An 8,178-nucleotide genomic window follows, 5' to 3' on the forward strand; every position below is an offset into this window, starting at 1 on the left:
TCTCATGATTAAAAAAAATGACTTGCTTGAAGTAGAAAATGTGGGAAATTATTGTAGCAAAATTTGGAAGGTAAAAAATATTACCTTTATAATTCCAGGGGGAAAAAGTCAACGCCTAGCAACTTAAAATATGGTCTTTCAAGGCAAATATACATGTACATGTCACCTATATTAGGATTATGCTACTCATATTATTACTGTCTATTTTACTTAATATATTGTAAAAAAAAGTATCCCTTTCACTAATTATTCAACAAAAGAAAACAATACTTCTGTCCATACAACACCCACACATAGAAGTTTATAGTCCTTTATTCATAACTGCCAAAACTTGGAAGCAGCCACAACGTTGTTCAGCAGGTGAATAGAGAAATGAACTGTGGCTCATTCAGACAATGGAATATTCTTTAGCACCAAAAAGACATGAACTTTGAACCATGAATAGACATGGGAGCACATGTATTAGTAATTAAAGAAGCAGTCTGAAATGGTTACATACTGTATGATTCCAAGTATATGACAAAGGAAAAGGCAAAACGGTGGAGACAGTAAAAAGACCAGTGGTTACTGAGAGGGAAGCACATGTGGGCAAAGCACAGAGGATTTGGGGCAGTGAAACTACTCTATATGATACTATTATAGTGGATACATGTCATTATGCATTTGTCCAGATACATAAAATGTACAACAGTAAGAGTGGATCCTAATGTATCAATAGACTTTGGGCACTAATGTGTCACTGTAAGTTCATCAATTACAGCAAATGTACCACTCTAGCAGGAGACAGTGATAATGGGGGGAGGCTATGGATGCATGGGAGCAGCTGGTACATGGGAAATTTCTACTTTCCCCTCAATTTTGCTAGGAACCTGAAACTGCACTTTTAAAAAATGAAGTCTTTTTTTAATTGTTTCACAAAATAATCAAAAACAAAAAAATAAGATACTTTACAATTATAAACAAGAATATAAAGAGTGAAGAGGAGCTAACAGATTTGGCATCAATGGTCTTTGGGTGACCTTGGTGGCAGCCATCTCAGTAGAAGTCTGACCACAGTGGGCTGAGTGAATATGATGTGATGGTCACTAAAAGTAAAGTAATAATTTCAAGTGGTTTGGCTGTGAAGGGAAAGAGGGAGAGTAGATGGCCCATAACTATGGGGTCATGAAAATTTTGTTGTGGCTAATGTCATTTTTGGTTTGCTTTAAAGATGGGGATGGGGACAGCCACATGTAGAAGAATGAAACTGGACCAATCTCTTACAACATGCACAAAGATAAACTCAAAATGATCAAAATATCTAAATGTGAGACAAGAATTCGTCAAAATCCTGGAGGATAACTTAGGCAATAGCCTTTTTGAACTTGGCCACAGCAACTTCTTGCTAGACACATCTATGAAGGCAAGGGAAACGAAACAAAAATGAACTATTGGGACTTCATCAAGATAAAAAGCTTCTGCACAGCAAAAGAAACAGTCAACAGAACTAAAAGATGACCTACAGAATGGAAGCAGATATTAGCAAATGACATATCAGATAAAGGGCTAGTATCCAAGATCTATAAAGAACTTATCAAACTCAACACCCAAGAAACAAACAATCCAGTCATGAAATGGGCAGAAGACAGAATAGATATTTCTCCAAAGAAGGCCTACACATGGCCAATAAGCACATGAGGAAATGCTTCACATCACATGCCATGAGGGAAATCAAATCAAAACCACAGTGAGATACTACTTTACACCAGTGCAAATGGCTAAAATTAACAAGACAAGAAACAACAAATGTTGGAGAGGATGTGGAGAAAGGGGAACCCTCTTCAACTGTTGGTGGGAATGCAAACTGGTACAGCCACTCTGGAAAACAGTGTGGAGGTTCCTCAGGAAGTTAAAACTACTCTATGACCCAGTGAATCGCTGGGACACCTGCACCCCATTGTTCTCAACAGCAATGTCCAGAATAGCTGAATTGTGGAAGGAATCATGATATCTTCCAACCGATGAATACATAAAGAAGATGTGGTATATATATACTATGGAATACTACTCAGCCATCAGAATACCTACCATTTGCTTTGACTTGGATGGAACTGGAGGGTACTATGCTGAGTGAAATCAGTCAATCAGAGAAGGACAATCATCATATGGTTTCACTCATATGTGAATGTAAGAAATAGTGAAAGGGATTATAAGGGAAAGAAGGGAAATTGAGTGGGAAAAATTAGAGCGTGAGACAAATCATGAGAGACTCCTAACTCGGGGAAACAAACAAAGGGTTGCAGAAGGGAAAGTGGGTGGAGGAATGGGGTAATGGGCATCACTGGGTGATGGGCACTGAGGGGGGCACTTGATAGGATGAGCACTGGGTGTTATACTACATGTTGTCAAATTGAATTTAAATTTTAAAAAATGAAAAAAATAAAAATAAAGAAAATAATGATGGGAATGGGAGCTCACTTTGTCAGCACATATATTAAAATTGGAACAATAGAAAATTAACATGGCCTCTGCACAAGGATGACATGCAAATCTGTGAACTATTCCATACTTTTAACACCAAAAAAAAACCTAAATCAATTTAAAAATGGGAAGACATGAACAGACATTTCTTCAAAGAAGACATCCAGATGGCCAGCAGACCCATGAAAAGATGCTCAACATCAATCATCATAAGGGAAATGCAAATCAAAACCACAAGGAGATATTACTGCACACCTGTCAGAATGGCTAAAGTCAAAACAGGAAATGACAAGCGTTGGCAAGAATTAGGACAAATAGGAACCCTTGTGCCCTGTTGGTAGGAACACAAAGTGGTGCAGCCACTGCAGAAAAGAATATGGAGGTTCCTCAAAACTTTAAAATAGAACTACCTGGTGATCCAGTTACTGCACTACTGGGTATTTATCCAAAGAATACAAAGGGATGCATACACCCCTGTGTTTATTGCAGCATCATCTATAATAGTCAAACTATGGAAGCAACCCAAGTGTCCATCGATGTAGGTGAATGGATAAAGAAGAGGTGATAAGTGTATCATATATATGTGTGTGTGTGTGTGTCACTATATATTTATATGCATAAATATTATTCAGCCATAAAAAAGAATGAAATCTTGTCATTTGCAACAACATGGATGGCTCTAGAGACTATAATGCCAACTGAAGGAAGTCAGTCAGGGAAAGACAAATACCGTATGATCTCACTCAAATGTGGAATTTAAGAAACAAAATAAATGAACAAAGAAAAAAAGAGATAAGCCAAAAAAATAGACTTAATATGGAGATATGGCTACCAGAGGGGAGGTGAGTGGGGGACAAGTGAAATAGGTGAAGGGGATTAAGAGTACACTTATCATGTAGAGAACTATTGAAGACTATATTGTACACCTCAATATAATATAAAACTGCATGTTAATTATATTAAAATTTAAAATCATAAAGAAGTCTGTAGCAATCTAATAGTAAAAATAAACAAATAAATAAAGATGGGAACAGGTTGGGCGGGTGAACAGTTAATGCCAAACATTCCATTGACAGTAAGTAACTTGAAATTTCACTGAAAAAAAATAATCATGATTATTTAAACCAAATATTTGTCAAACTTTAACTACTGGCTAAGCAAGGTGTTAGGTGGGAATGAAAGAAATTAGGCTCATGCCTACACTTGTCCTCAGCAGCTGCAGCTTGGACTTCACTGGTTGGTTTCTATTATTCTCCACCTTCCTAATTCCTGAGGTCCAGCCCAGAAAATGAAGGTAGTCTAAGTGAAACATATAATGGAGTTTGACATCAAAGGACTGTATGATCCTTGGAATCCTTTCAGATTGGATATACGCTTATGACTTTTTAAAAAATTTTATTTATTTTATTATTTGTTTGTTTGTTTGTTTGTTTGTTTGTTTGTTTTAGAGAGCAGGTATGGCTAGAGGGAGAGAGAATCCTAAGCATGCTCCACACCCAGCACGGAGTCCAATGCAGGGCTCAGTCTCATAACCCTGAGATCATGACCTGAGCCAAAATCAAGAGTCGGACACTTAACCATCTGAGCTGAGGTGCCCCACTTATGACTTATTTCTGAGTTCGCACAGTACAGAGAATCAATGGCTACCTGAGATATGACAGAAAACAGAAGCTGAGATTTGACATTATCCCTTTTAGAACCTGTTCAAAATTGCTCCACATCTGCAAACTGCCTTGCCACCTGTCTTTGCCAAATGGAGGGAGGCAGGCAATCCTCTATGCTATCCTGAGAGCAGAATGGGTCATGGATCTTGAAAAGCTCAAATGGTATCTTCAAAGATATCCAGGTATATACTTCACTCCATTCCTTAGAGCAAGGGTTAGTTGAGAAAGGGCACTACTTCCAAACTTTAGCCCATTGATAGGAGGACGCTAGATCCCAAAGGAATGTTTATCAGCCCTTGAAGATACTGGACTAGTGCTCACATCTGCAGACCAAGCCTTGGGCTGCCAGGAAAATAAACTAACGTTGATCTCCGCCCTGTGGAAACGACGTCTGGCAAAGTATAAAAGGAGACTTAGGCAGCCTCTGATATTAACTTCATTGAGCTCATGCCCGAAAACAGCAGGGGTTGAAGGATTAGAGCAGAGACAGAAGCAAGAGGCAGAGATATGAGCCTATTCCCTAAATAAAAAGAGGAAATACTACAGCTGTTTTGGAGAAAAGAGAGAGAGAAGTGTGATCCTGTATTTTTCGTGATAAAAGGGAAAACGTCTGCACAGCTAGGTAATAAGAGTTATCTTCTTGCATAATAATTTTAAAAGAACTGTTGTCGATCCTTTGCCAAAATTCTGAGCAAAGATTAGGGGTTGTTATGCCCCGGATCCTCATTATTCCATCTCTCTTGTAATGCTTGATTTCAAGATGAAGAGCAGATCACCACTGAGAAGGATTCTTCAAGAAACAAAGAAATTAAGGAGGATGATCCAGAGACACATCAACAAAGCTCTTGCTTTAAATCAGAGAAATAACCACATTGATCTATTTGGTTTTCTCATTTTGTTTCATCCACATATATTTTTTTTAATTTTAAATTATTTATTAGTATTGTCACCACCACCAATTCCTCTTCCCTACCACCCGCCCAACACCATTTTCAGAAATTTAATGGATCTCTATGTAATCACTGTGGTAAATTCAAACTACTGATGTCCTGAGAACCCAATATCCTGGCCAGTCATCTAATTAAAGGCATACATTACCAACTAATTGCTCCAGCCCATGCAAAAGTGGTTAATTCATCTTCTCAATGTCAATCAATAAGCAATTGATTTCTCAAAACCCAATCCATATTAAGTCCATTGAATTCACTCTTTTGTTGTTGTATCCTGAAGGTATTCCTAGTCCTTATTGCCCCATGAGGTAAGAGAGGCAAATTATTTTCTTTATTTCTTGGACCAGGAAGATAAAGCTCAGAGAAGTGACTTACTCAAAGTTAGTCAGCTAGAGAGGAACAAAACTACCTTCACAATTTCAGCTTCTGATTCGTAATCCAGGATTGCCTGGGACTCTGTCTTAACACTCAAGTATTTGTCAAGTTTCCGAATGTCCATTTAAATTTCATTTCAATGTCTAAGTCTCTGAGGAACTTTGTTTTTATGCATCAGAAGATATCTCTGGAGTTGGTGAGAATTGGGATCAAAAGCTCTTGTCACATATGCACCATCGAAAATATTTACCACCTCAGAAACCTGAGCTTACTTCCATCTTTCATTTTACTTTATGGATCTCTGACCCCAGGGCCTCAGAAATTCTCCTGGGTGGTCTGAGGCATCAGACTTTGCTAATGTTAATGGGATGGAAGCAATCATCAGGAGGTTGGGAGTCATCTAGCCAAGATAACCAAATGGCTGAAGCCTCTATTTTGAGCTACTTTATTTTATGCGGTGTGAGATTGCTATTTGGGACCACATATATTCCTTGCAATTAAAGAATCTGATGAATCCAAACTAAAGTACATGAATGCACCCAATTAAATGTTGCCTTCCTCCATGGCCACTGTGAAACTCTATCAGAAACTAAGGAGGAAGCATCATCCACCTTTCCTAAATTCAACCATGAAAACTTAGTGTCTACTGAACTGGTATTCCCTTAATATCTTCTAGATCAGTGTTTCCACTGCTCAGTACATGTATTCATACATTAAAGTTTTCATGAAATAAGACTCATCGTTACTATGTGTGATATGCTCTGATACATCCTCTTCTTTCTTATTAAAGATGGGTGTCCTGCAGTGTTCTTCATAACCCACAGATGGGTCCCCCCGCCCAGGGGTAGAATACTGTTCCAGAGAAGCAACACACAGTCCCACTTCATTTAACTAGTAATTCAACATATGCTGGTCAAGCAGCCGAATGTCCAAGATCCTAGTGGTATTGGGCTCACATCTAATCTCCAGAAAGTTAGCCAGTTGAGGTTTCATCGCAAAATATGATCAAGGAAGACAGTAGGAGTGAAGCACAGAGGAATGCCTCTGTCCTTGTCTGAGGAGATGCAAGAAGGTGTTGTAGGAGTGAGGGGCTTGGGCCGTGCCCTGAAGCAGGCAGTGGGTGCTGATACTTAGCATAGTTGCTGCAAGGTGGAGAAGTGAGGGTGTTAACAAGTAGAGGGGAGGTCCCAGCTCAGGGATGAGTCCTTTGTGATCCTGGAGATAAGGAATCTCCTTTAGGGACCAGAAGTGACCTAGAAGTGGTCTCAAATTAGCAATGATTAAATGTGTGAATAAATTCCTTCCTCCAGTGGGAGAAGAAGAGGTCTCCATTATAAGGGGCATAGAGGAAAGAGGTGAGTGCAGGGAAGCCAGATTTCAGGGCAGGTGTGGAGGGAACCAGGAGGACCCCAGGAGAAGTAGAGGACAGTCGTCATGTGTATGGCCCTGAGGCCCCTCCAAACTCACTCACTGATGGACACCATCCTCCGCAGCAGAAGTGATCAGATGCACATATTGCTCACTTACTACCCACGACCCCCTAACAAAGCTCTGAACAGAAACAAAGGCATGCCAATAATGCCAGAACTTTCTGGAAAGCTATATTACAACCTGCTGGTTAATAGCTCTGAAATCCACAAAATCCTTCTTTACATTTCAAGCACCCAGTGAAGTGTGTCAGTCTCCCACTAAAACATACGGTGAGCCAGGACAGGGAATGACCAACTTACTCAAACTTTGTGAGACCAGATGGCATGAGAGTTTCTAAAATCAGATTTCATAACTGTGTCCTAAAAGCTATCAGAGGCCCTCCTAGCCCAGTGAGAAACATTCTTGTCTCGTGATTTTTTATCAGCGTCTGGTTAGTTATCCATCTTCCCTGCTCTGTTTCCAGAAGCATGTTTTCTGCATTTCTGTAAGTCCTCAGGGCTTGTCATATCCATGCAGCAAAGGTCGGCCCAAGCCATGGTTGATTGTAGTCTAAAATGAGATGAGTATCCCCCTTCTGTCTTGTAGGACATACACCTCATCAATTTGTTCGTTGCTTGTTTAATTTACAAAGCCTCACCTAGCTCAGTATGTCCGTTTGTTTCTTGTTTTCTGCCAGTCTTTTTTCTTTTGTGTTGTTACAGATATCTGGAAAGGAAATATGATACGGTTTGTGATTTTTTTTTAAGATTTTATTTATTTATTCATGAGAGACAGAGAGAGAGAGAGAGAGAGAGACAGAGACAGAGACAGAGACACAGGCAGAGGGAGAAGCGGGCTCCATGCAGGGAGCCCAACATGGGACTCGATCCCAGGACTCCAGGATCACCCCCTGGGTTATCAGGCTATAATAGTTACATCTCTCCAGAGGCTGGAGAACTCAGACTTGGGATTTGAACCAGGAAATGCAACCCTGAGATCTGGGGGCATGATTCTATCAAGGGATCCTCTGCTCACAACTGCCTTGGCTCCCAAAGAAGGTGGATCATAGGCCACGTGTGAGAAGCTTCCAAGGAAATAGTCATCCTCTGGGTGTTTATGCTGACCTTCGCATTCATTTTCTAGTAAGATCTATCTCTTCATCTTTCTGCATAGGTTTACTGGAGGCCTGTCTTTTGGGGAATAGGGTTACAATTTCTTCTTGGGCTCTTAATCCTGAGGACTGATCCTGGATTTATGGCTTTTGATTGGTTGGGCCAACAAGTTCAGGTAAGTTGGGTTCAAATGAATATCTTGCCGAT

General features: G+C 39.9%; 1 non-coding gene across 1 annotated transcript; it reads left to right on the forward strand.

Annotated features, from left to right (window-relative positions):
* Positions 1-2,449: 2,449 nt before the first annotated feature.
* On the forward strand, positions 2,450-2,552 carry LOC112645684 (U6 spliceosomal RNA). Its single transcript, XR_003127191.1, has one exon. It is a non-coding gene; the product is annotated as a U6 spliceosomal RNA (small nuclear RNA).
* Positions 2,553-8,178: the final 5,626 nt, after the last annotated feature.

This window comes from Canis lupus, chromosome 1 (genome assembly GCF_003254725.2).
Source record: "Canis lupus dingo isolate Sandy chromosome 1, ASM325472v2, whole genome shotgun sequence".
NCBI classification, from domain to species: Eukaryota; Metazoa; Chordata; class Mammalia; order Carnivora; family Canidae; genus Canis; species Canis lupus.